Below are 26,685 nucleotides of genomic sequence, written 5' to 3'. Positions count from 1 at the left end.
GCCTTTAAAGAGTATGGTAGAGCTCTAAGAAATTACTTGACTTGCCCATGGTCACATTAACATGCCTTGGCATACTGTTTCTACTCCAAAATTTTAATTAGACTTTAATGGTCACCAACTTCATCCTATTACTCCATTATAAGACTCTATCTATAGAAATATATGTGCTATATAGAGGAAGCCTATTGCATTCCAAGAGTTAAAAAGTTACTTCTTACATTGAAACCTGGTACATTCCATTTAGTAGACCTACTTCTACTCTCTAAATCCACAAATAACAAATTTGGTTCTGTTTTCACATATCTTCTTCAGTCTAGCTACTTTATATTTTAAACAGTTACTGACATAAAGTTAATCAACAACTCTGAGCACCTTTCTACAGACATTCTCTGTAATAAAGGTGATGTCCTCCTTTAAAATGTGCCACAAAATTACGGATATGCACTAGCTACCTGAGATTAAGAAATTGATAACAACAAATATAGATCTGATAAAATGTATATGGTAGAAATTACTTTATAGAAGAAATAATGGATAAGATAGTGAATACTACTAAAAGATCACTCAACCATGATCCTAAGTAAAATGTTTAATGCAAAAGAAAACATTTAGTAAAAATAATTCAATAAAATTGAAAATATAAAATGCCTCCCTTATGAAGGAAAGGGAACAAGGGCAGAAAAGTTTTAAAAGGTTGGATAATACAGCATTGAGATAACAGGAAGTTAATGAAAATTCTTCATGACAATGAATTAATGCTCATCATATCATTTATTTGTTATTTAACAGAGTTATAAACTTGCCAAATGCAACTCCTCCCCCCAAAAAAAAACCCTACTATACATGCTTAACACTATGTGTTGCTCTACTTTCTTTACATAAAATTCAATGTTTATTTTTAGATTCTTCCTAATGAATTGCAATAATCAAAAAAATCAATGCATACCATGCTATCGTTCACAATTCTACATTATAGTTGCATTATATTGTTATATAAAACTATCATTCATCAACATCTTGATTTAAAGATTAATCCTCATACTGTGATTCAGCAGACTCACTGTTTCTACTTTTGTTCATCATTTATACATCTTAGCCAACAGTGATTTGTATTAGAATGTCGGCTTTCATTGTATTCATCTTCAGTATTCCAAATGAAACCTTTTCAAATTAATAATATAAAAACAACTTTCCACTTCTTACATATATTTAGATCTTAAGTAACATAAGATATTAAGTAAAATTTAGAACTGAATTTCATCATTCACCTAAATTTCTATTTTGTAAATAAAGAAACTGAATAAGTACAGACATGAATCTTAACATGATAATAGTTTTTTAAAAGATGGTGTAATATTTAAATATTTTCTTTAAAACAAAATATCCATATCCTTCAATTTACACCCAAACACTCAAAAGGCTTAATTTAATAAAATTGTAAATAATAAGACCACATATTTCCTTTTCCTCAGCAAGGCCAATGTCTCTATGTGCACTTGATCCCCTTGATTTCTTTAGCCTTCCATATTCTCTAGGAAATTGTATCCTTGATAATCCTGTCTCGAATCTTCAACCTATTTTTACTAGTTCTTTCTCTATAGTTTTCAAAGACTACCAAGTTCCTAAAAAAAAATAAAAAAAAAAAAAAAAAGCAAAAATCTTCACTGAATCCTATTACCAATATCTTAAATTATTTCTCCTCCCATTCTCAGCCAAACTGAAAAACTTGTCTATGATCACTGCTTCTACTTAAGTTTCTTCTCACTCATTTCTCAATCCTTTGCAATCTGGTTACCAATCTTATCATTCATCTCACTCAAATGAAACTGCTCTCTTCAAAGTAACCAAAGATCTCATTAATTGCCAAATCTTTGTTCAAGATGCATCATTCTCAATTTATCTATTGCATCTGACACTGCTGACAATCCTATCCTCCCAGATACTCCTATCTTGCACCCTATCTGAATGCTCCCTTCTATGTTATGTGTCTGTCTTGTCTGCTCACTCTATCTCAATCTGCTTTCCAGGCTCATTATCTATATCATATTCCTAACCATGGATATTCTAGAAGGTTCTGCACTATGGCCATTCTCTTTATGACTTCTGAGATCCATAAATTAAAAATTTTGTAAACTATTTCAAACTATTTGGTTTTGTTTGTAATTCTAGGTATTTTATTTCATGTATTTAAAATCATTATTCTAGAAAAGGATTCATTGGTTTTACCAGCCTGCCAAAGGATTCAGAACTCAAAAAAGATTAAAAACCTCCTAGTTTTTTTCTTGGTAACCCATCAATTCCCAAATGTTTAACTATTATTTCTATGAAGATGACATATGCACATATATACACCTGGTTATATTGCAGAAGTTGGCTAAGAAGCAGATTCTACTCATTTAACATTTTCCCCTTATTTCTATTTCTATATTTAAAAAAAGAAATGTGTCTCACACAAAGAATTTCAACTCCAACAAATAATTTAAAGTTTTTAAAATAATGTATATATATTTGAAAATGTATCTATATAATGTATATAATTCTTTTTTTAAAAAGAAAACAAGTCTGTTTGTATTTGTTGATTTTATATGTATACTGTACGTACATAAATGTAGTGATGTGTAATGTTGCTATTTAGTTGTTTCAGACATGTCCACTTCTTTGTGAACTCATTTTCTTGGCCATTTCTTTCTCTAACTCAAGTTACAAATGAGGAACAAAGGCCTGCCCATGATCACAAAGCTAGTAAGTGAATAAGGCTGGATTTGAATCTAGGTCTTTCTGACTTCAGACCTAGTGCTCTGTTCATAGCATGCATATAATACATACAATGGGTAATACATAAATACATAGATTACAGGAATAGACATGTCATATACACATACATGCATTCTATATATACAAACTCATATATAAATATATAATGTAATTATGCCTATTAGAATGTAAGCTCATTGGGAATGGGGATTGTTTTATTCTTTTTTAGTTTCAAACTTATATCTTTTATCTCCAGCTCTTTGCACAGTACCTGATACATAATATATTCTTAATAAATGATGGATATTTCAAAAAGAGAAAGATAAGGGAAATGCCAAACACTATATTTTAAAGATCAATTTGTTTCCTGTTCTTTCATTCTTAGACTGTGTGTGAACTTTTATTTCAAAGCCCTAAATGTCCATGACAAAGGAAGCAATGAAAGTTTTAGGAAGAAGACAATGGTAAAAGGAAGAATATTATTTAATATCTCAGTGTCATTAGAAATAGAGACAATGGTGCAACTCTCAATATAATTTGGTACCTTCTTTGCAACTTATTTTCATAAAGTTGTTGAGATCACTGAGAGGGTAATTTGGGCCAATCACATATGTTGGTCTTGAACCAAGGTCTTATTGGCTTTCAAAGTGTTCTATGTCCTCTATGGTATAGTGCCTTTGTAAAGTGCTCATTACCACATAAAAATATAAAACATAACCTATTATTAAGAAAAAAAAAACCATCACCTACTAATCCTGCTTATATAATACCAGTGATACTATGTATTGTGGATAGCTATAGCAATCTCATAAAAGTTGGCTAAACAAAAGATTCCTCTAACAATTATTTTCCCATATTTATGTTTAAAAAAGGAAATATATCTTGAAAAAAGAATTTTAACTATAACACTTTTAAAAGTTTGTAAATGCAGCAAATATTTTAAAATAAGTAATTTTTAAAATTTCTGTATGTACTTTTTTTGAGAACCAAAAACAAAGTAAATAGTGTTAATTATGGCTATAATAGTTAATTCACAATTTACTATTCAATTAGAACTCTACATAATATAAAATATTTCATAACAGAATATATGATTGCATGTAAGAGTAAATTGTTCAATGACATCAATACAATAGCAGAAGTCAGAAAATAATTTTTAGAATGTATAGGTTACAGAACTTAAAAGTGGTCCTAAGTTAAAATCAGTTTGAGAATGATTTGTTAATTTACATTGTTGAAGAAATGCAAACCAAAGAAAATTAATTAGAGTTCTAGACATGCAAGTCTCATTCTCATTTCCTTTAATCATTTATTTGACCCTTATCAATTCACCCAAACTCTGAACCTTAAACAGAATAATAAAGTTAACTTTTCAGAAGGGCATTATTGATCAGTAAAAATTTAAATGAATCAAATTCATGTGAGAAGCATAGAATATACTTTATAATCATTAATTTCTTTTATATATATTAATTTGTATTTAATATATACATAACATGGAGAGAGTACTAAAGTACTCACTAATTAATACAACTTGAATTTTATTGTCTAATTGCTTTTTAATGTAATTTTGGAAAGAAAATGAAATATTCATAACTATGTCAATGGTCGTTAACTTCTGAAGTAATACTACTGGTATCAGGAAGGTGATAAAATACAAATTTAAATTAGTTTTTAATTACCTTGGAATTGTTCTTGTAACTTAAAATACATATAATCTGATAAAAACTAATTGCTAATCATGTAACTGGATATTATGAATAATAATTTTATATAAAAATGCTTTACTTTTGAAGCCTAAATTAACCAATGACAGATTTTTTTTATAGCTCAAGAGTATTTAATCACTAAGTACATGAAAATATTTAATTTTTATTAATTCCTTTCTGGAAAAAATACAGGGCTACAAACCTAGAAATCAAATCTACTTACTAGAATTCTTTGTTTATATTATCATATAAATTTAAGGACAATTTTAAAAATCTAGAAAGGAAAGAATCCCATCATTTCCAGGAATTAGTCTGCTTTATAAATTACTGAATGGAAAAACTACAAACTCATTAAAGTTTCTGCAGACTCTTTAAAAAACATTTTATCCACGTAAATGTTTTAGAAATCTTTAATGCTTTGTGCTGCAGTGCATTTAATTTTCTTTTTTTTTTTTCCTTCTTGGCTAACCTTCAATGAACTTTTTCCAATCCTATCCAATCCAAAGGCCCTAAATTTATCAATAGCTAACCAGATTCCTCACAAAATCCTCTTCAATTATTATTCTAATCAGATCCCTTGCCAACTAGCATACCTAGAATAAAATCCAGGTTGAAGGCTTCCATCCAATGCTAGTAATCTTTTTAAATAACAACAACAAAAAACTCAGACCATATAGTATATGTATTTGTGTGTGTGTGTGTGTGTGTGTGTGTGTGTGTGTGTGTGTGTGTGTACTTATATACTCATACTGATGAGGATTGGGGTCCCTTTAAGATTCCTTTCTAATTGCCCAACCCATGACTGACCTTGATTCACAAATCCTGGTCAAAGGTACCCTTTGAATATCTGGGCCCAGCCCCCACCCTCAGCTCAGCTTCCCCCAGCCCTCACCTATACCTGTATAAGATATAGTATTAGTGTCTACTGAGAGTATATGACAAAATGACACTAAAGGACATATATAACATTTTAAAATGAATTGTATACACACATATTCATTTGAGAAATAGTAATATATACATGCATATGTTTTGTTTAATTTTAAATACTACACTATTGATACAAATACACATACAAACATCTCAGTAATATACTAATAGTAAAGTTAATAATTTTGCAAACACTATCAGTAGTATGGTCACAGAATGTATGTGAAACATTAGTTGTTTATAAAAGGCGTGCTTATTATTTATTATACTAAGAACCTGCATAGTCTATTGAAGTTAAATAAAAATGAAAATGACAATGGCTGATAGGCACATGATTTCAGAGTCTCATTACAATTATTGTATAGGTCCCTTGAAATCCTCATCTTACAGCTTGTGAACAATTAATCTAAGTACAAAGCTGAAGGAGATCAGGGATTAAGTTATCAAGGTTCATTAAAAACACTAATTCTTCAAATTTTATACCCGTTGCTACCAAAATAAGGATGTCTTTAAAGAAAAATTCATCTTTTATGCTACAAATACTTTAAAGTTGGATGAATGCTACCTATAAAAAATGCCACATCTACATTTTACTTTAAAAAAAAAAGAATGTTATAGGTAACTTCTATCAGTTTAATTGATAACTTTCTCTCAGTTTAATGCATTGTGCAATGGATTAAAAATTAAATAGAGGTTAAAGGGATTTTAAAAATAAATGAACTTCCAAGAACTTAATTTTTCTGTTTGGCAAATGTATCATGCAAATAGTTCTATAATTCAGTTTCCCAAGTTCTTTCATGACAGACTAGAGAAGTAGAATTTAACTTGTGTTCTACTACTGATATGAAAAAGAGTAAACTATGATGAAGTCGATCATTTTAAGAGTTATCTATCATCTATCCTGAAACAAAAGGTTCTGATTAATACCCTTAAGTATCTGAAAAACAATAACTATTCACCATTTCATAAATGGAGCAAATTAGGTCTTTGTATCATGAAAGAAGTGTTGGAATAAATGAAACCAAAAGGAATTGTATTTTTTAATATTAAAAAAATTATCCTAATTGAGAATTGCTGTGATATTTTCAAGACTTTCATTCTTATGCAAACTGTTGATACAATGTTCTATGAAGTGGAAACATAACTGCATATAAGTTTTACTATATTACCATTTTAGAAGCTATTGTCAACCAACTTTAGGCTATGCAGTCAAAATTTACCACTTCATCTAACTTAAAAGGACATCAGACTATCTATTCTCCAAATTCTCTGAGGCTCTAAATCCCAGTAGATGAAAATCAACATTAAATATGAAAAAGTAGTATTCAAAGTATATTTTCCTTATTTTTAATCAGAGTCAATACAAATAGTTAATATATTATTAATGGAAAGATTACAGAGAATTTTTAAGGCAAAATATTTTTCTCTGATTCTTAATCAGTCATAGGAAGAATAAGATAAATGTTATTTCCATTTTTTAAAAAAGTCATTTTCTTAAAAAAAAAAACACTTTAGATTTGAAAGGAAGCTCATTTAATTTCAATTACCTTTCATTTATAAAATTGCTAAAGGTAATTTGACTCCTTAATATCTAGTTTTCATTTATTTATAGCAATTGTTATTTCATGGTTGTAATTACAAATTAATGAAAATTCATCTTTTTTGTCAAAAGCTCTAATAAAATAAAAATATGAAAGTCCGTCTATTGAAAAATGATAAAAAATGAATAATGCACTGAACTTGGTGACTGAGGTATATTTCAGGTGATCAATTCAAAAGGACAAATGGAATCATGTTTAATGGAAATAGTACGTTGGTTGCCAGGAAACAATTAATTAGGATTTTTTGTTATTTTAAATTGCTAAGATACCTTGAAATCTGGTAATGTTAAATAGTGACAGCTGAAGAGTTTCATTGATATGAATTCAGAAAGAATTATAAACTAACAAAAGCAGTGCTTAGAAAATGAATAGAACATGAATATCAATATGCATTTAGTACTCTCATGATTTAAAAAAATAAATTATGCAAGAAAGAGTAAAACAAGCTGTGAAGTAGGGGAAAATGTCTTTACATTAAATGTTACTTATAACATATAGAGGGAATTAAAACAAATACATAAGTCCAAGAGCCATTCCTCAGTAAGTAAATGGTCAAAGGAGAAGTTTTTGAAAGACAGAATACAAAATATCAACTATGCTCCAAAATACCAACAATAATAGAAAAATTGTAGTTTTACTTCATACTTGGAAATCATTAAAAATAACAAAAAATATAAAAATGAAAAGACTGACTCACATAAGGACTATGAGAACACAGACACACTAACACATTGCTGAATTGTGAATTGATTCGAACATTCTAGAAGAAAACTGGGAATTATATGAAATAAGTAACTAAACTGTGCCAAACCTGTGCATACCTTTGACCCAGAAACTCTGGCCACACCCTTTGGAGATCAAAGATAGAAATAAAGATCCAATAATATGCCAAAATGTTTATAGCAGCATTATTGTGATAATAAGTAGAAACAAATAATCTACCCTTGGATGACAATATGGCTAATGAAATGGATGGCTGATGGAAAAGTAAAATGAGAACAGTAAATGACTAAATAATATAAATGAAAATTGAAAAAGATAAAATGTATAAGGTTGGCTCTGAGGAAAAAGTGAAAAAAATAAGCATAACACACTCTTCTTTGCAAAGTAAAGATTTGTAGCTGATGTGCTGATTAATTTTGCTTAATTATTTTTTCTTTCTCATTTTAAAAAATCTGTGTTGGAAAAGAGTTTTCTGGCTAAAGGATGAAGTAGTAATAAATTTAGAAATCTAAGTGATGTAAACAAAAAAAATTTTTAAATAGATCATAAATTCAGAGAAAAATGGGAAAGCTTACATAAATAAATAAAGAAAAAAAAACAGCTAGAGCAACAATATAGAAATGAACAAAAACATAAGCAAAAAGACAACTAAATGGAAATCAAAAGCTAAATATCCAAACACCAGTAATGTTTTTATTCTTTCTCTTTTTAGTGAGGAAGATGACTAGGAAGGTTATTGTATTCACTATCACACAGTTAGTGCCATCAGTTATATTGGCTGAATTGTTCTTTATTACATAGTAAGATTCAATGATAGGTTTTGAGAGTAGAACTAAAACCTCCAAAAATGAGTTCTGTAAGAATGACCAAAAAAAAAAACCCAAACCTTTTTAAAAAAACTAACAACTCCAAGTCATCATGATAAGAATTAACAGTTTCAAAATTCGATTAAAAACAATGAAAAAAAAAAACAAACAGTGAAAAAGTAATTATTGGGAATAACAACTAAATAAATGTCTTTAAATAACATTAATTTTATACTAATTATTTTATTCTGATGGCTTGACTTTTTTTAGTTTCCTGAAAGTTAAGGGGTAAATATACAGAATATCTTAGTATCAGTGAAGTTTTAAGCTTAAATGGCTTAAAGACTTTTAGGAATTCTGTAAGCAAAACACCATGCTTTGCCTCCTCTCTAATCAGAAAAGGTAGTAATAACCATTTGGAACATAGTGCAGTTAATTTCTTCAATAAATTAACTTCCAGGGTTGCTAGAAGATATATGGTAGATAAAGCACCCAGCTTGGAAACAGAATGACCTGAGTTCAAATCTGTCCTTAGACACTTAATAGCTAGCTGTGTGACCCTGGATAAGTTCTATTTAAACCTATTTGCCTCGGTTTCCTCATTTTAAAAATAAGCTGGAGAAGGAAATACCAAACCATTTTAGTATTTTTGCTAAGCAAAATGCAAATGGAGTCACACAGAGTTGGACGTAACTGAGAATGACTGAACAACAACAAAAATTATCTCTTTCTATGTTAAATTCCTAAATGAAATTATATGAAGAAATATCCAAAAAAGGTTGACTGATAGAACTATATGACTGCTAAAGTATAGAATACTTTTTTCTGCACAGAGTTTAAATATCATTGCTAAAATTAAGGAAGCTATCATGGGTATCTAAATTATAACTTCAAGATAAACACCTTGAAAACACTGTCAAAGATGATAAAAACAGAAATGGTTATTGTCCAGAGGTCTGTGGGAACACAAGCACACTGATATAAGTAATGGCACATCTGTGAATTACTCTAATCATCCTAGAAAACAATACAGAGCAATTAATAGTGCCTGCCCCCACCTAAAAAATAGTCCCTAGCACATAGTAGGCACTTAATAAATGCTTGTTGATTTCACATGACTTGAAATTATGTAAATGATATAAATAAATTAGGCATAGCTTTTGATCCAAAAATCTCATTACTGGGATATTAAATGGAGATCTTTTAAGAAATGCTTTGTAACATAAAAATTCATATTGTCACCACCATTAATACCTCTTCGGTACTTAATAAAAAAAGATCATGTGTGAGATATGACTTGAATATTTAGCAATTACCTCTCCAAAATGTCCAATACAAATTTCAATACTAAGCATAACTCCTTCAAAATATGAATGTTTATTAATAAAGTTTCAAAAGAATTTATGCCACTAACCTGGTTAAAATCTAAACATATAAATTCTGTCACAACTTATTTTCTATTGTCTATATGAATTCTGTATTGTGAAGGGAAAAAAATTTGGATTATATATTTTTGTTCAAACTCTACTACTAATTTCTAGTATTTGACAGGTATAACAGCAGATCTATGATATTCTGGCACAGTATAAGAATTTGATGGTTAACCAATGACATGAAGTGATTGTTTATTTACTAAAGTATCAAAAAAGAGCTTTTCAAGATTAGTGGAAGGAGTGCCCATACTGATGTCATCACAGATCTTCTGAAGCAATCAAGTACAACTTTTTTCATGATGGGTAGAAAAATAATTAACAAATGAACTCTGCATTAGAAAAGTGGATATATGTGAAAATCTAAATTATATTTTATGTTTAAAAAGGTAAGCATTTTCTAAATTTTGTAGAATATTTACCTGAAATCTTACAGAAATGCTTTTACTGCATTAAGCAAAGAGTACAAATATAGAAAGTATAATGTTTTGGGGATTATATGAAATTAATTCCATATTAATTTGTGTTATTTTTAAAAGTATAAATATACTTTAAGTATATTTTCATATTCTAATTTGGTCACTGCTCTCTAGTTATGAGAAAATGGGTATTCACAAATACATTTGTCTATGACTATTCTATTTAATCTTTTCAATAAATTTATAAGCTCCAAATGGGCAAAGGTCAAATCTTGTTCAATTTAATGTGACTTTATCTCCCATCCACCTTGAAGACTTTGCACATTATTCAAAAGTATCTGAACAAATGCAAATAGTGCAATATTTAGAGCCCATATGTTACAACATAAAGGAGTACTAAATTATTTTTTTCACCCAACCTATGTCATTGGCTAGCTCTGCAGGCTTAGATAACAGTAGTTTCTTTTCCAAGTTTAAAAGAATTTTTTAAAAAATATGTAAGTTAATTTCTATTTTCCTGTTGGATAAGTGTAAAATATCCTAACATATTTTGAATTAATTACTGGGCTTAACATTTATAAAGATTGTTACAGAAAAAAAGCTAAATAAATATATGTGTGGTTAGTGAAATAAAGGTAAATATCTATTTTGAATAAAGGCCTTCAATGTTCTGAAACAGATTTTTTTTTTTAATTCTCACATATAGACTTAATTAACTTGGTCATCTAAAAGTAGGCAACTTCTCTGACTTCTTAGTTATCTGCTTCAATTAACTGATATTTTAAAAAAAATCTAAATGTCTTTTAATTTACTCATATGTCTCCAAAATTAATCTTTTCAAAAATAATCACTTTTAAAAAGTGAAGCTTACATCAACTAATTAATCAACATACATTTAATAAATGCCTATTGTGCTAAGTACTGTGGTAAGCATAAGAGCTACAAACGCAATAATACACTCTTTACTGGCAAGGAACAATAAATTGAAACAATTTATATTAAGAGTCACTCAAACTAGAATATATTTTATACAGAAAAAATCAACTCTAATTGACTAGTAATTTATAAAATTTTGTCAATTTCACATATTCCTTCAGTTGCGATAGGAAATCTTAATATTTGTTTTTAAAGTGTCCAATAATTACTGCTAAAAATCCAATTCCAATCCAACTTATTTGTGAGTTCTTTTCAAATTCTATGATATATATATACAGTTAAAAGACGGAAAGGGGAAAAAAGATATCACAAAACAAATAAATTGCCATGTTTAGTTATATAATTGTTTAATGTTTTACTAATCATTGTCAATCTAATTCTTTGAATATCAAGCAATTAAGTGAACAGTGTATCATATTACAGCTCTAAATATTCAATGAGTGACATTCCCAAAGAAAATGGACCACTGAGAAATGGCACAGCTTCAGAATAAACCCTGTCATAAATTTGTATATTGTTAACTTATCATGGTCTTACAAAAATATTCATAGCCTACTAAACTGTTATTCTTAAAGCAATGGCTTTTAAATGCTAAATATAACATGTATTTATTGGATTTCTATATACAAAAAGTACATATGTGTAGATATGTACGTATAGATATACATGCAAATGTATATGTACAAATCTATATATAAACATGGAGAGATAAAATCCCAGAATTTTAATTTTAAGCCATTAAAAGCATAATTAAATTAGCAAATTTAAGCCATTAAAGCTTTAAACTGCATTAAAATATTTTTTGATTCTTGATGTATATATACATACACATATATACACAATACACACACTTGTGCCTATAGGTATACATGTAAATATGAACACATTTACATATATACATACATAAAATAAAATTCCTGGCATTATCTAAAGCAGAAAATTCTCTAAGAATACAAGCTATATACAAATCAGTTGCCAATCTGTAGTGAGGAGTTTCATCACTGGGATTTCCACTGATGAAATCACAGGTCCAGTTTAAAAAATAAAATTAAGAGGAAGCTAGGTGATGCAGTGAATAGAGCATCAGCACTGAAGTCAGGAAGCTTTGAGTTCAAATCCGGCCTCAGACACTTAACACTTCCTTATTTGTGTGATCCTGAGCATGTCATTTAATCCCAATTGCCTCAACAAAATAAATAAATTAAATAAATTAAGCTAACCTAGATAATAGTCCAAATAAAAATTCTTCTTAAATTGTAGGAGGTACGCTTATCATGACATTATGTTTAGATTGTAAGCTTACTGAGAACAGGGACTGTCTTTTTATAAACTGTTTAGCAGAATGTCTGGTGTTTAATAAATGTTTGTTGGATTGGATTGGACACAGTTTAGAACATTAATTATACTCTTCCTGCACTCAGAAGATTTTATCTTGCAAAGTAAAAATTAAAGTGATATAGAGAAAACATCTCAGCAGCATCACAGACTCCTTTTATTACTCTAAATAATCACTACTAGACATAAGTATAGACTGGACATATGCAAAGACTACAAATCATCATCTGCTTTATAAAAATACTATCAGTGCAATGCACGTGCATTTAAAACAATGTGTATGCTTAATGTGAAGTATATTTAAGTTCATGGAATACATTCTTTTGAAGCATAATTGTAAGGCAGATTTTAATTACTATCTGCATTCACTTAAATATACTACTTATTGAAATACAGATATTTTCAAGTACCAGCTTTAACTTATATCTCCTTATATTCAACCATTCTTAAAAGATTCAATTATATATAACTTTAGGTTGTTTTTTTTTTTTTCTATACACAATTATCTTAGCATCTTCTCACAGAAAAATGTAGGAATACACATAAAATCTTTAAAATCTGATAAATTATGCTAGTCACCTAATATATAAAATTACAAAGCAATGAATGGCAAAGCATTGAACTATAAAGATGACATTGACAGTCACTAATATATAACTTTTCTATAATATATACATATAAACAAAGAATCAACATGACAAACTATAACACAAATCATCATTGCTGTAAAATTGCTTTTTTACAAAAGGAAAAAGGAAAGGAGCAAATTTGGTAGTAGGGATCGATTAAATACACAATACATAAGCTTTGCTGTTTTTATGGGGATTTCCCCTTATAGTTTGTTTCATTAAAGTAAAAAAAGTACAAAGAAAATAGGTTATATCACAAATTGGCTTTGTTGTATTCATTTGACAAGGACAACTAATAGCCTTAAAATATTTTACAGTGCAAAAGTACTGCAAGCAAAATTAGTTAGGATGTCCCCATTTAAATATTAGGGTGGCTATTTTAAGAATATGGCTCTAGAAAGCTCATAAAACATGATTATATGAAAAAATTTCAGCACAATGATTTGTTTAAAATGTAAAAAAGTTTTTCTTAAAGCATTTTAGATTCAAATGTTTAAAATTCTTAAGAGTATATTTTCTATGTATTTGTGGGGCGAGTCCATCCAAATGTGTTAGCCCAAAGTCTATCAAACAAGACTGTTTGTTACCTTTTAGCAAAATTTGGTGCCAGAGTTATCAGCACTAAATTTAAGATTGTCACCAAAGATAATTTTTGAAGGAAAGTTCCCAATTATAGTATAAAGGCCCTATCACATTGAGTTTTCCAGTCTAGCATGGGTACACAAGAAACTTACATTCTATGTAGCACTCCTAGTCAGTTTCACTCTGCAGATGGCACAGTGGAGAAATACCTTCTGTACAGGACCATGTACAATTTCTTCTGCAGCTGTCAGCACCTAGGGGAAAGTGCGCTGTTAAACAGTTGCTGCGTTCCACCTCAGAAGTGGCTGCAATTCGGTGGTGGGTGAAGTGATTCCTGTACATATATACAGGGATGAAAAGTACTATATAAATGAATTATTTAATAACAAGAATAGGTGTCTAAAAATTGTGACCACCATAAAACAGAAAACAACATAAAGTCACAAGTATCCCGTACATAAGGGCTAACTATTGCAATAGATTTCTGAATGTCAAGAATGATTTAGGGGGAAAAATAAAACAATTGGAAACAGTTACTAAATTCCATGATAGGATATTGCAATATTAAAAGACATAAAAGTTTAAAGTGCAAAACCAAATAAGCATAGCAACATGCAATGTTATACCTATAATCTACAAAATGTGTAAGAATATTGATTATATTTTAAAAATTTGAAGTTTTCTAAAATGACAATCTAAAATAAATTATGAAAACAAATCATCACATTTAGAAATACATGTTGTGAGGTTATCTTCATAGTATCATGGACTCACAAGAACTCAAGCTGTAAGGGACCTTAGAGGTCAACTGCTCCAATCCCCTCAATATACAGATTAAGAAACTTCTTCTCACCTCCAAACTGTCTTAAACAAAGATCATCTAATGGCAGAGACAAACTCAGGTGCTATAACTCTAATGGAAATACCCTTTACACAACACAGCATTAATCTGATTTAAAAAATGAAGTAAACAAAATAATGCATATCAAAGAACAAACGGCAATAAGGCAATTAAAAAATGTCTTTTAGAACAAAGTTCTAAAAGTTTTTCAGCAGTGATTCTACTATTTTACCCAATTTACAAAGTGAAATTAAACATGGCAACAGTAAAAACATATATTTTCATTATTAATAAATATTAAGTTCTCTTAATATAATTTAAATGAGATTACCTTATTTATTAGGGAAAATTATCAACATAGCTTCACTTAAATAAAATAATAATGCCAGCTTCCTTATATTTCTTCTCTGGGTTGAGTGAGAGGGAAAAGTATCAAATTTAAATATGATATGAATCATAGGAATGGAAAATGCAATCTATTCCATTTTATACCTCAAAACAACTATATCTATCCTCATTCTATATAAGTATTTGTCTATTGGTTAACTTCTTTCAAAGAAATCTTCCAATGACCACATTTGAGTAATACTCACTACTATTCTTTTTAATCATATAATCAAACTAAAATCCACAGACTAAAAATTCTCTTGTCACCTTAGAAATTATTTATCTTTGTGGAGATAAAGGAAGATGACTAATAAATTCCTTTAAGTAAAGGTAGAGATAGAAATTAAAAATGGATTTGTTAAAACTTGTTAAAAAATGGCAGAATTATAAACTCCTCCGACATGTGAATACAGAATGGCTACCTTCAAAGGCTACAAGCTCTTAAATGTAAGAAATTCCATCTTTATTTAGGACTTTCCCTGCATAACTCAAATATAAAATATTGCTAATTTACTAATGTCCTGGAAAAGATCAATCAGGCCTTACTAAATATACATCTATAACACAAGGAATACTGTAATTGGAGAGCCCTACTGTAAATATATTGTTAAGAGTCCATAATCACAAGGTACATTGATGCCTACTTACACAGTTACTTTCTTAGAATACAGCTAGGTATAAACACACACAAAAAAAATCTGATTTGATTTCACATTAATTATCTATAAATGAAAATGCAATAAGAGCAAGTACAAAATATCTCCTTTCTGTACCTTCTTTTGGTAAAACATTATTATGTTATAAAAATATAAATATGAAAATAAATATGGAAAGATTCATATTAAATGGTACAAAATGAGATCAGTGGTACTATACCTTTATTATACTTGGCAGGTACTAGGCAATTAACAAATATCAAGTGATGATGAAGTTAGAAGCCAGCCTTTTAAAAAGTTAAAAGAGCAAAAGTAAAAGGAATGGAAGCACTGATTATAGATGGTCTTCCTAAGAAGCTTAGCCAGAAAAGGGAGGAAAGATCTAGGTAGAGAGCTAGTGGGAATAGGTGATCAAAGAAAGGTAATTTTGAAGAGGGGGAAAACATGGGTGTTTAAAAGTGGTACAGAACAACCAGTAGATAGGGATAGTTTGAAAATTGTTGAGAATATGTGTATGATAATGGGAATAAAATGCGGGATTAGATGGGATGGAATGAGGTCATCATTTGTGCATACACAATGGATATAATCTCTGAAAAAAAGAGCCATCTTCTCATATGAGAGATGTGAAGGAAGACAGGGATAAAGGCACATAAGTGATATGAAATCAGGAAATAAGAAGTTCATATTCTTACTGATAAAAATAACTAACAAAAGGATGATTACTCAGAATATTTTGAAGGAAAGTACTTATATGGACCAGATCCTGAAGTTTCCAAAATTGGGGTTTAATCTTGGTGTCTTATCAATACTAATTATTTTTATATAATGGCTCTCCCCTTAGGAATTTCTGCAGAAACTGAATGATTGGGTTTATTTCTCTCTAAGGGCTCATAGGATTCATATAAGCAGTAAAGCTACCTACATATCAAATACAGAATTTTATTCAATCCCACAAAAATATAATTCAAAAGGCATTTGTTTACAAGGCACCTTCTACGTTCTAGGGAATGGGGATACAATGAATAAACAATCTATACATTTAGAAAGAAAAATACACAAAGGAGTCTTATGCATGCCCATAAAAAAAATTTTAACACCATTCATTTTCCCTCCCAAGGAGGCCTCTGTCTTTCCTAGAGACACAATGAAGGTTCTGGACTTCTATATTATCTTTATTTAATATGACTCATGGAGAAAAAGGACAGAGCTACCAAAGACTTTTTAAAATCCACATGACTATCTCTGACTCTATTGCTCTGTTTCTTCCTTTAAGGTAAAATATTCAGGGGGCAGCTAGGTGGCACAGTGAATAGAATACCAGCCCCAACATCAGGACAACCTGAGTTCAAATCTGGTCCAGACAATTAACACTTCCTAGATGTGTGACCCTGGGCAAGTCACTTACCATAACTGCCTCAGCCAAAAAAAAAAAAAAAAAAAAAAAAATTAAAATCAAATATTTCTAGGGAAGAGTTGCTAGAAGAGACAATTAATTAGGCATTCACTGCCTGTCCTAGAAAGTAAATCACTGTCTACACAGAGACGACAGTCCTTCTAAATTTCTATGTCCAAATTTGACTTTCTTTTAAAAGGCCTAATACAGGAAGATAACTCAAAAGTAACCAAAACTTGAATGAGGTATTTAGGATTTAGTTCAAGAGGAGCCCAACATTTTATTCAAAGGATCCACTTTTTATGGCAAAGTCAAGAAAAGATCAGGATCATCACCATCATCACTGTCATCATCATTTATATATATCATGTGGCAGGTACTGTATTAGACGTACCACATAGTGAAGCTCTAATTGTTCCCTGACTTAGCATTCTATCTCCTGATGTCCATCTATATATTTTTCTACTTCACATCACCCAGTAAATCTTAAATTTCTTTCAAGTATCAGTTTTATTCTGACCTCCCCCTAGAGGTCTTCCCTCAAGTTGTTCTTTCCCCCTTTATCTTAATTACTTTGCATTTCTAGCCAAGAGCAACTTATAAATCCAATCAACAGAATATAAGCTCCTAGAGGCCATAGACAATTTGATTTTTGTTTTTGAATTTCCAGTGCCTCATGCGGTACATTATGCATGGTAATAATAAAAGTTTGTGGAATTCAACTGACAGTTGATAAATGACTATTTATTTCCCCAATTGGGAATCTAAATATTCATAGCATTCCCTATGCTTAAAAAATATGCAGAAATGAGAAGACAGTAGAGAAATACCAGTGATTGAAATTACTTTTATAAGGCTTCCCAGTGAAAGAAAATGGGTACATCTTCTAAACCAAGTATTGAATATAAAGAATGTTTGCTCTTGCCACTGGACCAGAAAAGAGCATACATGGTCATATACTGTTTTGTTCTCTTGGCTGCTATTTTTTGAAGAAGGCACACATTTGAGAAGATGATTTTAAAGTTGGGAATGATAATGTTGACACCACTCCTTCTGAGTTTTTCTTTAGTTTTTAAGTCCCTTTGAATGTACAATGATATTTCAAAGAGATGAAATATACCTTACTCCTAACCTCTCCTATTCTTTAGCAACACCAGCTGACATGGGAAAGTAATTTCCTGTTTCACTGTGCTGACTGTAAATTTCCCAGATCCAGAAATTATGTCCTCAGCAGGAAGGCAAAAAGCTTCTGCCTACAATAAGGAAGTGGAAGGATAGCAAAATTAAGCTTAATTGGGGTGATTTTTGTAATGGAAAAGAAGGATCTTCTAGATCATAAGGGACTGAAAATGATAGGTTTATTTAAAATTTAAATGTCTGACCATATCATATATGAATTATCTATTTGTAATTTGAAATCATACTGAGAACTCACTTCCAGTTGATCAATGATGGACAGAAATAACTATACCCAGAGAAGGAACACTGGGAAGCGAATGTAAATTGTTAGCACTACTGTCTATGTACCCAGGTTACTTATACCTTCGGAAGCTAATAATTAATGTGCAACAAGAAAATGGTATTTACACACATATATTGTATCTAGGTTATATTGTAACACATGTAAAATGTATGGGATTACCTGCCATCGGGGGGAGGGAGTGGAGGGAGGGAGGGGATAATTTGGAAAAATGAATAAAAAAAAATTAAAAAAAAAAAAAGAAATCATACTGAGAAATAATGGAGTTTCAGTTGTTTGAAGAAATAATAAAAGAAAAGTAAATTTGATTTAATTCACTTAAAATACATGTTTCTTGTTACTCATTTTTCATGTTTTGAAACTTCATGTTAAGATTCTGTCAGTAAATCAATTTTTTCCCAAATGAATTAGTTATATAGGTGTAATGACTGATAATTAGTAATGTTCTATTTCTACCACAAAATCATTTTTCTTAATCAGGACAATTATTAATTTCTAAAATAAAGACCACAAAAGGTCTCTAACATCAATTATATTAAAATCTGGAGGTTTGTTTACACTTTTCCCTGACATTATTTTAACCACCTTCAAAATTTAGAAAAAAATGAAAAATAATATAATTATAATTCCTACTGTACAAATAAGCAATAATAGATTCAAATAATACACTAAAAATTCTAGTAATGTCTTATCTGTCTACAATCAATATGGATGAGTTGATTTGCAAAAGTAAAAATTTTAGATCATTAAATTTTTTACTCCACCCAATTTATTTCTGTCATATTTAACATTTTCTTAAAATGAACTACTTCTTAAATAGTTAACAGAGCCTAACAAGCAGACTCTTATATATCTAACACATCTCCCTATGGCTCCATTCACCACTTACGTAACTTTCCAGACCAAAAAGGCACCATTTACCTGTGTGTTGTCTCCTTTACTAGAAAAAAAACTCCTTAAGGTAGGATCTACTTTTGCTTTGTCTTTGTAGCCCAGGTAGCATAATGTTTAACACATAATATGTACTTAATAAATAATTTTTCATTAATTTGTAGTTTTTTCTAACATAGATAAGGATAGAAGATAGAGAGTAGACTGATTTTACTGGTAAAAGAAATTCCCAAATGAGGAAACTTCCTCTACCAATGTACTTTCTTAATAACTTAAAATCTTAGAAGGGTTGCCTAGAATCCTGAGAAATTTTATTTTTTCCCTGAGATCACATAACTAGTATATGTCAGATCATAGGTTTTCCTGCTTTTAATGCCTGCCCTCTCTTCACTATACTAAGCTGCCAGGTATTCAGAGATATATGTATACTATTATTCAAGTAAAATAATAAATTGTCAGAGAACTTCTTTTAAATATATGAAACTTCAGGTAAAGACTATGATTAGTATTTTGCTGTGAAAAACCTCTCAATTAAAGTTTCCTTTTCAATATCAATTTTTAAAAATAACAATGCAATAATAAAATAATCGTCAATATTTATTAAATGCTTACTATGTTCTAGGTGTGGTGCCAATCACTAAAGATACAAATAGTCATATTTTTAAATTCAAAAGGAGTGTCATATTTCATGAGATTAGAAAAAAGTAAAAAAAATTAAATTAAATTAAATTAAAAAATTAAAAAAAATATAGGTAAATAAATAAAGAAAGAAAAGAAAAAGTGCTATTTTGGTGAGTGAAAAATGCATAGAAATACTTTTCTGTCAGTCTTCAAATAATTTAAAATGTGATAAATGGTAAAAGTAATTGGCACTAAAACATGGGTAACATATACATACAAATGCACATATAAATATGAATCTATCAATCTATCTGAAAACTTATAGTGCACTCCAGAATTTTAAAATGCACAAGGGTCACTTTTTATTGATATAAAGCATTTGAAAGTTCAGAAAGTGTTAATTAATAAAGTATCAACTAGCAAAAATTTCTCCATGTGGAATTAGGTCATATGTGATTTCCCAAAACACAATCACTTTATATAAGATTATATATTTTTCTTTTAAAACAAAGACATCATTGACCTAAGTATCACTTCACCAAAACTTGTTGCATAATTTTCTGCTCCACTTCTAAAACCACACCCACTGCTTTAGCCTTTGGTAATTTATTATCCACCATACTAAAACTCATATATGATAGTCATATAAAACAAGATCTTAAAAGGTTCATTATTTGCCACATTTACTTGCAGACACTGTTTTTGCCCATTTTTAAAAACTGGAAATTTTGGAAGAAAATCAAAAAAAATATTTGTTCCCACATAATCTCAGCATCATCCTAATAGGGTGCCTAATTTGTTTCAACGAGGTAAAATTACTATAAGTGAAAGGTATAGTCAATGGTTTGCCTTTCATTAACTCAGGCATGGAAAAGAGTCAGGATTCATGCTTTTTATTTTTTTTACCAGGTTTTCCTTGCCCAACATATCATATCTTTTGGGCTCATCAATACATTTGAATTCATTTGAATGCTACATACATAGAAAAATATGAGCATTGAGCAGCAGCTCTCTGGTTCTTCTTGCTCTGAAAGATATGTATGTACACAAATTATATGAATTCACATCCTTAAGACAATTGGTTCTAACATTATTTTCAAAGAATGAGAAACTGTTTAAGACAAATATATCCGATTTCTAAGTAACAATACATGGGAATGAACATAAGAAACTATGATGGAAATCACTAAAAGTAGTCTAAAGGTATATTAAGACCTTGGCTATTACACTAGTCCATGGTTAATACTATTATTTATTATTTTAGAGTAAAAGTATTGAGGTTAAAAGAGAGTTAGAGCATTATTACAGTAGAGAAAAACAAGGACTAGACCTATGATTGCACTGATAATAGTAGGGAACACCAATGCAGGTCAGCACCTTCTTTGTAAGTTGTATTATTAGAAAGTTACCCAATGTACTGAGAAGTAGTTATTTGCCCAAGATAATGAAGTCACTCTATGTTAAAGGTGGGACTTAAACTTAGGTCTTTTTAGTTCCAAGTTTCCTAATTCCAATATTTACTCATGATGTGGTACATGATGTGGTAATTGTTTCTATCAATGGCTTTTAATCTATATTTACAAGTATACAAAGTATACAAGAATACAAAGTATACAAAAGCTTTAGAACTTAACTGCTTTTTAACTGTCTCTCTGTACCAAAGGTACTGCTCAATCTTCAAAGCTGAATGAAGATTTAAATGTAAATTTAAACACTTCAAGAAAGACCAGAAATTTAGTAATATCTCGACAAATCTGGGATGCTTGGCTAAATATCCTTTCTTCTAAAAATGAATATGTTGCCATTTGGAGGAAATCTTATTCATATCACCATGAAAAAATTGTACGTGGGGTAGTTTATATTATCTTTGTTAATGACCTTCATGAGAAAATGTTAAGTTAAAATTCTTTTAAAATCAATATATTGGTATACCTCCTTTTATGCAAAAAATTTGATCCTGTTGATCAAGTATGCCAAATTTATAAAGAAATTTAAAGAACTGAGTTTCTCATATCTGCATTATGCTCTGAAATATATTAGTAACATCTTTAATCTGTTTGTACTATTCAGACATTGCAGTTTTGCAGGTGAACTTGGAACTAGAGTTTCAGTATCTATTAATAGTAGTAGTGTGGATTATTTTTGGATGCTGAAGCAACTAGCTACTTTTCCTCGTCCACTTCATGAATTCTCAAGCTTTTTGTTACTTCTTAAATCTGATAATTATGATGCTAGGTTGGAAAATACTTAATATTATTATGTAAATATACAATTTTTCAATCCTCCTCCTCCTCCTCCATACTACTGCTATCTCTTTTAACTAATGAAATACTGCTAATGAATAACTTCCTATCTATCACCTAGCCTTCATATAGCTACCAAAATTAAATTTCTAAAGCAAAGGTCTCAGAATGTTACTTTCCTACACAAAAAGTCTCAATTATTTCTTTCTACTTCTAAAATATAATGTAAACTCCTTTGTTTTACATTTAGTGCCCTTCATACAACAAATCTTTCCAGGATAAATATTATTTACCATTAGCATAATATTTCAGACAAAGTGGCCTACTTGGCTCTGTTTGCAATGTTCCATTTTTGACTACCTTGCCTTTGCTCAGACTGCAACCAATGATTGGGATGTACTCCCTCTTCACCTGTACCTATTAGAAAACATGACTCCCTTTGGTGCTCTAAGAGATCTTTTCTAATCCACCCATTTTAATCCCATCCAAAAAAAAATACTTTGTATATATATCATACATTAAATTTGCAGTTAATTGTACATGCAATATTCCACTCATAGTAGCTCACTCTTTGAGAGCAAGGTATGTCTCACTTTTGTCCCTGTATCCCTAGTACCTAACAGTGCTTAGCATATAGTAGGCACTTAATACTTATCAAAGTTAATTGATAACTTACTAGTTAAAATAAGATCAACATAAATAATGAGCACTTAGTTCTAGAAAACCTATCAGCACTTACCTATATCACTCACTGGGCATTAATTACATATTGCTTCACATTGGTAATTAGGTATTATAAACATCCACATTTCTTATTTTGCCTGCCTGATAAGCTTCTTAACATCAAACACCACTTCTTTTTCTATATATCCTGCTACAGTGTCTTTAAAACATAGGAGCTCAAAACATTAAGTGATAATCTTACTCAACACATTTGACCCCAAAGACAACATATGAGAATACATCTCCTTTCTTTCTTTAAGAAGATGGGAACCATGGCTATAGAACATTGCATATAAGGTCAAAAATATAAGGCTTGATGCATAGTTTTACTTTTTTTGAAATGCTTTTGTTTCTACTTTTTTATTATTTGTAATAAGAAATGGTTTTCAGGAAAAGAGAGAAGGAAAATACTATAAAGTGAAGGAAAAAAAACAAAAGATATCAATAAAATTCAAATTTTAAAACTCTCAGTCAAAACTGGGATTTTATGAGAGAAGAGGCAAGTCTGATTTAGTGAAAAATTTGACTTACTATTTTAAAACAATAAATGTAATTTTATTTAATGTTAGCAGAATAAGTTATACAAAGCACTGCCAGATATAAAGGACACCTTACTAAAAGATAAAAATGACCAATTTTTGTATGTCATCTGCACAACTCTAGAGTCCCTAAAATTATGTCTTCTTAAAGACTTTTTGAAATCTTTATATCATAATTCTATTAACAAATTATTTTTCACAAATAGCACAAAGATGTCAGTTCAGACTGCAAAAACTGCCAGAAACTCTAAAACTATGGTGTCTAAATTTAAAATTTGCACTTCTGTTTGATGATGAATGATGCATCCTATCTAGGATTCATTGTTATAATGCCCTAGAGATTGCATTGCCTCCAGAAACCAATTATCTCAACAGAATGCATCAAATTCTTCTACCACAAGTTGCCCTTTAAGTGGCATATTTAATTCAATGTACTTACTCATCTTTATTTTCAAGATCATTTATGGAACAAAGCCAGGCCAACCTGGGGGCTGCCAAACTATATATAAAGTCAATGATGATATGGTATCCAAAAAGAGAGCCTCCAAAGAACTGAAATATACCTATTCACTCTCTCTCAGTGAATGTTGTTCAAGCACCTGTTATCTACAAAACACTTTGTAAACAACTCAAATAGGGCTTCTAATAAAACAAGGCTTCTAGCCTCAAATAATTTTTAATCCAATGGAAAGTTGAGTAATGTAAAAAAATATATAATATCAAAGAAAGCATGACAAGCATATAACTGAGAAAAAGTTCTAAATATTTTTTAAATCCATTAAACTAAAAGAAGATTGCTTTAAGATATAACTAAAAGACCAGATTTTTAACCAACATTTTAATGAATTCCTAGAAAGTACTATAAGTACAAAACAACTTTTCTTTTTTGATCAATAAAAAGTATAGTAATGAGGTTAAAATAAATTCCACTTGGAACAAAATGTATATATCTATCTATACTTTCTCTTATAGCAATTACTATTAGTCTATATTTACCATCTAAAACACCTTTGTTTTTTTCATTTGTGCTGGTACTGTTTTGTGTTGAATTTAATATTCTATCTGTGGGGAGTCTCCCCTTCATTACTTTACTCAATGAATATAAACTCTCTAGTCAGGAAAACCCTCCTCTATGTAAAATATCATACACATTACATAATATAGCACCAAGCAAAATCAGTAACAATAATTTGTTTCTGTCTATTCAGAAGCTATATACAAACACAGGTCAATATTTTGCATGATTATTTAGAGAAAAGAGATAAACTTAACAGTAAAGACTTTCATAGCAAGAGAAAGAAAAATTATTGACTCAAAAAAAAGGAGACAAAATTCCTGGATTTCATGCAATCTCTTTTCCTATTTATAGGATTATAAAGCAAAAAGAGTCACTTATTGCTTCTCAAATTAAAATGTTAATTCTCTTACCAAAAACTGTCTAGCTATTTTCAAGTTACCATTGTGCTTAAAGACAATTTTAGCAGTCTTAGAAGTCCATGAATAGAGAGAGTAAATAGCTTAAAATGAACAAAAAATAAATTTCTCAGTTTGAATTATATTTACTTTCATTACTCTTATCATTATTATTATTTAGCAGTGTGTCCTTCCTAGACCGAATATTTTCTATTTCAATTTGGAACCTAGAATTAGACAGAATGCAACATAGATGGAGGCTGATCTAGGTAATAGTAGACAAATGAGAAGATGATCATGCAGCACAAGGCTGCTTTCAATAAGTTCAAATCATCAGGACAGTATAAACTGCAAAATATTTAAGAGAACTCAAGCCATTTTTTTCTCTATTCATTTCAAAAGGATTTACATTTGCATTTCACAAATTCATTTCTTTTATAATATAGAAACTATTCCCATTTATGCTTTAACTGAAATATACATCAGCAATAAAAGTAGTACATAAAGAACTTTTGTTATTAAAAATGTAAATAGTAAAATTTTTAAATGAATTTTACTATCATCAGGATCCATTTCTGAGAGAACTACATAAATGAAATTAGCTACAAAAATGTTTAGATGAAATTAATCAAGACCAAAATATAACCAAAAATTCTGATGTCCTAGTTCATTAAACTTACCAGTATGATTTCATCTGAATCTATTGTTCTTTTCTATATGTAGATATACAAAAATTAATACTAACACACTTATTTCGTGGCAATGAAAAAACATTAAAATAATGTCTTCAGGATGTCACAAGGGTCCTACCGTAATTTAAATGTACATGAATAATTAATAATAAAGTTGAGGATGGCTATTAGGATTATACATACAACATTATAACATAATCCCCCCCCCCATTAAAAGTTAATTTAATAGTTACCTCCCTAGACTACTTTTGTTTTAAGTCCTTTTCTAAACCTAGTGCTAAGGTTGGAACCACCATATTGCACTTAGTTTGGGGAGTGAGATGATTTAATCCAATTACTCATAACTGTTAAATTGAGTTTAAGGATATATGCACATATATATATATATACATATATATATATATATATGCGTATATAGACATATACAAAAAAATGAGTCATTCTGAAATCACAGTCTACTATATGTATCTGTTTTCCCCAAACAAATAAAAACCTACCCTGTCATATCCGTTTTTCCTTAGGTAATGTTCCCACGTTCCTGTTGCCTTAGAATTTCAGAATGACTCATCTACTCTAAATGACAATGGAAAAAGGATATGGTGGCAAAAGACATGAATAAAAATCAGCCTACATGCCATAGTTAACCTTGTTTTATTCAAAGAAATTGTTCTAGCAATTAAAATAGTTACACATTAATTTACTAATTTGGTAAACATAAAATTTTAATTATGCATTTTCTTCAAAAGGAACAAAAATACAATGAATTTTAAATTACTGAGAAATGACTTAATCTATGTGTTAATCATTATTACTTCTTCTAATAGGCCATGTTGCTATTCATTATTACCTGTACGAATCAATAGAAATTCTAAGAAAAAAAAAAAAAAGAAAAAAAAAAGGGAAGCCTAAAGAAAGAAGCAAAATTCCATCAAACCATTCTATTATTGCT

General features: G+C 29.7%; 1 protein-coding gene across 8 annotated transcripts in view; it reads right to left on the bottom strand.

The window, feature by feature from the left end:
• Positions 1–26,685, bottom strand: part of NOVA1 (NOVA alternative splicing regulator 1) — a 156,144-nt gene that overhangs the window by 95,721 nt on the left and 33,738 nt on the right. For 2 of the 8 annotated variants that reach the window (XM_074289604.1, XM_074289605.1), the window contains one exon: positions 14,007–14,108. The exons of the other annotated variants lie outside the window; for them this stretch is intronic. The gene's annotated coding sequence lies outside the window, so the exon portion shown is untranslated. The remainder of the gene's footprint in view (positions 1–14,006; positions 14,109–26,685) is intronic. 8 annotated transcript variants of the gene reach the window in all.

The sequence above is a fragment of the Sminthopsis crassicaudata genome, chromosome 2 (assembly GCF_048593235.1).
Source record: "Sminthopsis crassicaudata isolate SCR6 chromosome 2, ASM4859323v1, whole genome shotgun sequence".
In the NCBI taxonomy this organism is placed as follows: domain Eukaryota; kingdom Metazoa; phylum Chordata; class Mammalia; order Dasyuromorphia; family Dasyuridae; genus Sminthopsis; species Sminthopsis crassicaudata.
The sequence above is the reverse complement of the archived record's forward strand: the minus strand, read 5'-3'. Positions and strand labels throughout refer to the sequence as shown.